The sequence below is a fragment of the Cucurbita pepo genome, chromosome LG09, assembly GCF_002806865.2.
Source record: "Cucurbita pepo subsp. pepo cultivar mu-cu-16 chromosome LG09, ASM280686v2, whole genome shotgun sequence".
Lineage (NCBI taxonomy): Eukaryota > Viridiplantae > Streptophyta > Magnoliopsida > Cucurbitales > Cucurbitaceae > Cucurbita > Cucurbita pepo.
Genome location: NC_036646.1, coordinates 3,784,262 through 3,791,444, shown reverse-complemented (window position 1 = coordinate 3,791,444; position 7,183 = coordinate 3,784,262). Strand labels below are relative to the sequence as shown.

Genomic DNA, 7,183 nt, shown 5'->3' with positions numbered 1-7,183 from the left:
ATGATTATAAAATGATATGACTATAATATGTCTGTAATATAATATAACTATAACATGTTATGTTAATGCTATGACACGTGTTATGATGTGATGTGCTGATGATATGATATATGTTATGGTATAACACGTTTGGCGATATAATACATGTTGTGACATGTTTTATGATATGTTATGTACATGATATGACATAAGACAATGTATGATATGAATCATACAATATTCAACCCGAATACACGTCTTAAAGGCTATGTTGTAAAATGATATGATATGAAGGAAAATGGAAGGGGTTGCTTTACATGATTTATTGAATAAAAAAGTTGGGACCTTATGCCTATGTGTTACATGCATTAGGGAATCTCCCCATTTACGATGGTACGGACGCGTTCGTTATGAGGCAGGAAAACGATCATTATGTTAATCATAATGTTACAATGGTCACTATTCCTATCGGGTGTCTGACAATAATACCAAAGAATGCTATCCCGACCAGAAAAGGAGTCCAAGAGGACTGTTGGGTCCATACTCGCATGTGAGGGTCTTGTACATTTTTCTCTCTTTTTTTTTTTTTCAAATTTATTTCATTAGTAATTACTCTTACTTATTTCCTCACGTTTTCTTATATATATTAACAAAGAGTTTAAGCATTAATATATTACATGTAAAACCTTACAATTAGAGAACTCCACTTCAAACTTAATACTCATGGATGGTATAAAATTAGTACAAGCTTGAGAGGCAACTTTTTGTAGATGGTGAGACTCAAATCGGAACTCTCTTCCATGTCCAAGTCTTCCTCTTTCATCCCATTCTGCAGCTTCCAATTAAAATGGTACAAAAGATTCGCTAAAGCCAACTCCACAGTTTTCACTCCCATATTCAACCTCGGGCATATCTTCCTACCAGCCCCGAATGGCAAGAACTCAAAATGTTGTCCTTTGTAATCAATCGAGCTCTCTGAAAATCTCTCTGGAATGAACTCTTCTAGGTCTGTCCAGCATGTGAGGTCTCGTCCAATTGCCCAAACGTTCACTTGAACCATTGTTTTTGGGTAAAAATGGTAGCCTTCAATTTTGAAATTTGAAATGGTTTCTCTTGGAAGAAGAAGAGGTCCGGGTGGTTGTAGTCTCAATGTCTCTTTCACTATCATTTTAAGATATGGAAGCTCTTCTAAGTCACTCTCTGCTACCTTTCCTTTGTTTCCCACATGATTTGTGATTTCTTCTTGAGCTTTCTTCATCAATGTTGGGTTCTTCGTGAGTTCTGTCGTTGCCCAAACTAATGTAATTGAACTAGTATCTTGCTAAAAATTGATGCACAAATACGATTAAAAAAAATAATAAAAAAAGTAAATAAATAAAAGAGAGCTCAATATCTGCGCCAAAACTAATTAACGACCGGATTCAAAGTTTAAAAATTAAACTAAAAAATTAGCTTAAAAACCTTTAAAGATTTGGGATAGAAGTTGCTCACCAAAAGAATAACTTTGATGTTTAGATGGGATAGCCATAAGCACATCAATAATATCATCTTGTTTTGGTTTAGGTCTACCAGGATGAAGGTGTTCATCAATCACTTCTTGAAACACAGCATGGATCTCATTAGAAACTATCTCAAGTCTAAACTATCTGAAGTCTAGCTTCTCGTCCATTTAACCAATCAATGGCCTTATCTACAAAAGGAATAGGAAGGAACTCAGAAGCACTATAGCTTCCCAACAATGCCACAGCTTCATTCACAAGCTCATAAAATTCATCCCCTTCAAACTGTTTCTCAAAAGCAATTCTAAAAATAATATCAGTAGGGAGAGTAGTGGACTTCTCAGTAAGATCAACAACAATTCTACAAGAAGGTGATTGCGAAATCGATTCAATCAGCAAACAAACTTCTTGCTCTCTAATGGGTTCATAAGATAACACTCTCTTCACATTGAAAAGCTCGAGTATACAAATTTTACGTATCTCTTTCCAGTATTCACTATAAGGTGAAAACGCAATGTCAAGAAAATTGTAAGTGAGTTTTTTGACTGATTGAGTTTGTGATCTGCTGCAACTTTGAAGATCGTGAATTTTCATGAGGGTACGAGCTATCTCGACAGAGGGTACGATGATGGTTTCTACACTGCCAAGACTGAAGCTGATAATGAGACCGTAACACTGAGAGAGGTGCCACACGGATTTGTGTGGGAGCTTGCCAAGTTGATGCATTTTTCCTATGATTGGAAGTTTTGGAGAGCTTGGGGGAAAGTTGCCCTTCTTTCTATTTGCCGCTACTTTCTGTTTGAGGATGATGAAGAGTAAAGAGAGGAAGAGGATGAGGAGAAGCCAGGGAGGGTAAGGAAGGAAAGACATTCGAATTTAGAACTCTCTTCCATGTCCAAGCCAGGGAAGGAAAGACAAGTTTGAGAGGCGACAAGTTTGAGAGGCAACTTTTTTGGGAGGGTGAGACTCGAACCTGAATTCTCTTCCATGTCCAATTCCTCCTCCATCTCATTTCTCATTTGGCAGCTTCCAATCAAAATGGTAAAAAAGATTCGCTAAAGTTAACTCCACAATTTTCACCCCATATTCAACTTTGGGCGCATCCACCTACCACTCCAAATGGCAAAAACTCAAAATGTTGTCATTTGTAATCAATCGAGCTCTCTAAAAATCTCTCTAGAATGAACTCTTCTGGGTCTGTCCAGCATGTGGAGTCTCGTCCAATTGCCCAAACGTCCACTTGAACCATTGTTTTTGGATAAAAATCGTAGCCTTCAATTTTGAAATGGGAGATGATTTCTCTTGGAATACGAAGGGGCACCGGTGGATGTAGTCTTAGTGACTCTTTCACTATCATTTTTAGATATGGAAGCTCTTACAAAAAGAATGGCTTTGATGCTTTCATGTGTAATGACAACATTGCAAGACTCAACTTGTTTTTTATTGATAGCCAAAAGCACATCAATGATATCATCTTGTTTTGGCTTAGGACTAGTAGAATGAATATGTTCATCAATCACCTCTGGGAAGAGAACATTCCTCTCATTTAAAACCTTCTCAAGTTTAGCTTTTCGTCCCCTAAACCAATTAATTACCTTTCCCACAAAAGGAATAGGAAAAAACTCAGACCCTCAACTTCACTTGCAATTTCATTAAATCCATCCACTTTAAACAACTTCCCAAAAGCAATTCGAAAAATAACACCAGTAGTGAGAGCAATCGATTTCTGAGTAAGATCAATAGTAGCTTTACAAGAAGCTGATTGTGAAATTGATTCAATAAGCAAACCAACTTCTTGCTCTCTAACGGGTTCGTAAGATAACACCCTCTTTATACTAAAAAGTTCAAGCATACAAATTTTACGTATGTCTCGCCAGTAATCACTGTAAGGTGAAAATCCAATATCAAAAAAATTGTAAGTGAGTTTTTTTGTAACATCAGTTTGTGGTCTGTTGCAGCTTTGAAAATCGTTGGTTTTCAAGAGGGCACGAGCAATATCGGCGGAGTATATGATGATGGTTTCTATACGACATAGACTGAGGCTGATAACGGAACCGTAAAGGTGAGAGAGGCGCCATAGAAATTTGTGTGGAAGCTTTCCAAGTTGGTGCAAGTTTCCTATGAATGGAAGCTTTGGTGGGCTTGAGGAAAATTACCGTTTTTCCTAGCTGCTTTTCTTTTTTGGATGATAAAAAGTAGAGATAGGAAGAGGATGAGGGGAAGCCATGGATGGAAATGAAGGAAATACATTGAAATTTTGAAAGAGTTCAAGAACGAGAGAAAAAAAATATTACAAATTAAAAATGGTCATTCTTCTTTAGATTAAATAGACGCAAAACAAAACGTTAATTGTTTCAATTCTCATTTTCGTATATTATTTGAAAGAAAACAATGAAATGTTTTCAAATTTTTAGTGGTGATCTTAAGAAACCGTAGATAAAAAAATTATTTAAAAAGAAAATATGATGGTCTATAAAATTCCACTATTTCTTAATATTATTCTTAGGTACCAAAAAATAATGATATGTATAATAAAAATGAATTTAAAATGTTTTAAATATTTATTTAAAATAATAAATATATATATTGAAACTTGTGGTCTATAATTTTTTTACCATAAATTTAAAAGTAAATAAATATTATTTTTTGTGTGGTAGAGTTCACGTTTTAGTGGTCCGTATGAATTCTTATTTTTACAACTCGATCACCATTTAAACTCATCAAACTCATCACCTTTTCATATTTTTCCGAACACAACATAGAATATTTCACAATACATAACTTTCATAGTTTCGTCGATCTAAACTTTTTTAAAAAAACCTCCATTGTTCTCCCTCTCAAGTTTCTAATTTTATTTCTTGTTTATCTTATCCTGAAAGAGATGTCTATTGTAGTGTGAGAAAATTGTGTTTATCTTATTGTGAAAGAGATGTCTATTGTAGTGTGAGAAAATTGTAAATCTAGAGTTGTGGTGTGTGGTGTGTTTCTATAAAGTTTTAGACAATTGTACCGGTTTGATCCTGAGCTGTGGAAAGGATTGAGTTTGCTCTTGAACTTGTAAAAAGAGCGTTGTAGTCGTTGGGCTCTCATCCGAGGAAAGAGTAAAGAAAGGTTTATTCAAATTCCAAAAAGGCGCGTGGGAGTGGAGTAGGTCGAGTTTAACCTAAGATATTATATTTTCTAACCCTTTTACTATTTAAATGGTAAATTATTGTTAAGTTTGTCTGCATGTATTAAGGTTTATTGTTATAAAAAAAAATTAATAATTATATTGTTGAAACCCTATTCACCCTTAAGGTTGTCATATCTAAGAATGTTTAATTAATCCACCGCACCTAGATGGTGCAAAAGAATAATGTTTAATTAATCCACCGCACCTAGATGGTGCAAAAGAAGAATGTTTAATTAATTCACCGCACCTAGATGGTGCAAAAGTTATCTTATTTATAATCAAATAAATTACAAGGATATGGAAATAGTAATAAATTGAAATAACAATAAATGGAAAGATACATGTGGTAATAAGGAAAATATTATATATTTGTCGTCTAATAAAATATCAAATATAATATATATGGTAAACTATAATTTATTACTAAATATCCTTAACAATATTGATCCAATAATTTGTAATATATATGGTAAACTATAATTTATTACTAAATATCCTTAACAATATTGATCCAATAATTTGACTGTTTGATGGTGGATTGATCGGACCACAGAGATTAGAGTGGATAAGCTGCAATCTTTCAGTGGCTCTCCACTTACTCTGCTTCGGAAATGGAACACGGTGGTGTTTCCCTTTGACACACGCCTCACAGATGGTTTTCACATCTTCAATTTCAGGTAAACCCACAACCATCTCTTTATTGCATAATGTGTGAAGTCCCTTGTAGCTGAGATGCCCATATTGATGGTGCCACAACTCTTGTCTGAGATATCAACCGGCAGACATCTCTCCTTCTTTGTTTTGTCATTTGATTCACCCAACAGGATAAACATCCAACTCTTGTCTGAGATATCAACCGACAGACATCTCTCCTTTGTTTTTTCATTTGATTCACCCAACAGGATAAGTGTTAGCACTCATAACAGATTCTGCTATTTTCCTCTTGAGGCATGAAAGATGCTGCATGTGTTTCAATCTCCTCCTTTGAATTGCACGTCTAAACCCCTTTCTTGAAGTTGTCCAACACTAAGCAGGTTGTTCTTCAATTCCGGAATAACCCCTTTCTTGAAGTTGTCCAACACTAAGCAGGTTGTTCTTCAATTCCGGAATATAATACACATCGTTGATCACATAGCTTATTCCCTTAAGCATTATTTTCACTACTCCTTTCCCACCAACAATCAGTTTGTGATTATTCCCAAGCTTGACATTATGTGTGAAGATAGTGTCCAAGCTTGAGAACATACCTCTTTCTCCACACATGGTTTGAACACCCAGAATCCACGAACCACACCTCTCCTCTTTTAGTGCCTTGAAGCTTCACATAGGTCATGGGAAGAACTTATCCTTTTCTTCGATCTGTGCAAAATGTGCTCCATTCCCATTTGGACATTCATATTGGAAATGTCCAAGTTGGTGGCAGTTGTAACACTCGATTGTTGCTTTATTGAATGAGCGTCCTCTGCCCCTGCCTCGACCTCTGTATGATCCTCTGCCTCTGCCTTTAACATTGAGACTACCTCTGACATTGAGAGCTTGATCACCTTCTTCATGACTGATCTTCTTAAATTTCTTTTCATGCACAGACAGAGAGCTTTGCAGTTCGTCAATCGTCATCTTTCTTGTGTCTTTTGACTCCTCGATGGATACCACCACAGATGTGAATTTGTCAGTCAGAGTTCGAAGTATTTTCTCAACAATCTTCGAATCTGACATGTCTTCTCCGTTGCTTCTCATCTTGTTGGAAAGAGCCATTACTCTTCCAAAATAATCATTGATGTTTTCTTCATTCTTCATTTCAAGAACCTCACTTAAGGTTTTGAAAAGAGACCGCTTCACCCTTTCGTTGCCTCCAAACTTTTTCTTCATCGAATCCCAAATGATCTTGGATGTTTTGCGATTCAAGATCTGTTCAAACACAACCCGATCAATTGCCTAAACAAGTAGTGCTTCACTTGATGGTCCTTCATCTTGAGCTCCTCAAGATTCCTTTTCTGCGCTGCAGCCACTTCGATTCTCTTTGCCCGTTCGGTGTAACCCTCTTCCACTAGACTTCACAAACCCTTGGCACGCAAGAGGTTTTCCATCCGTTCACTCCAATGGTCATAGTGACCATCAAACTTTAGAATCTTGGTGAGTGTTTTGTCGTCACTCATTTTCTCTCTTGGATCACTTTGTTTTGCTTTGGATCTGATACCAAATGATAAATGTAAATGTCAGATACTGGCGAATGCACTAGAATGATCTGTCTTTATATACATAAAACTGCAGAAAAACATAAATACAGTGCGCGACTCAACTAGCTCCACTAATAACAAGAAAATAGCTAACAGAAATTAGGACTCAACTAGCTCCACTGTTGACAAGAAAATAGCTAACAGAAATTGACCTGTTCTAAAGCTAGAGAATAGGTCTTTGTTGAAATAATCTAAAATTGACTCAACACTCTTCTGGGTCTTTCCAATCCATGCCGTCTCGTCCAATTGACCAAACGTTCACTTGAACCATCGTTCTTGGGTAAAAATCATAGCCT

At 36.1% G+C, this 7,183-nt stretch overlaps 1 pseudogene; it reads right to left on the bottom strand.

Moving 5' to 3' along the window:
• Nucleotides 1-700: 700 nt before the first annotated feature.
• LOC111802071 lies at nt 701-3,728 on the bottom strand (annotated as a pseudogene).
• Between the last annotated feature and the right edge of the window lie 3,455 nt (nt 3,729-7,183).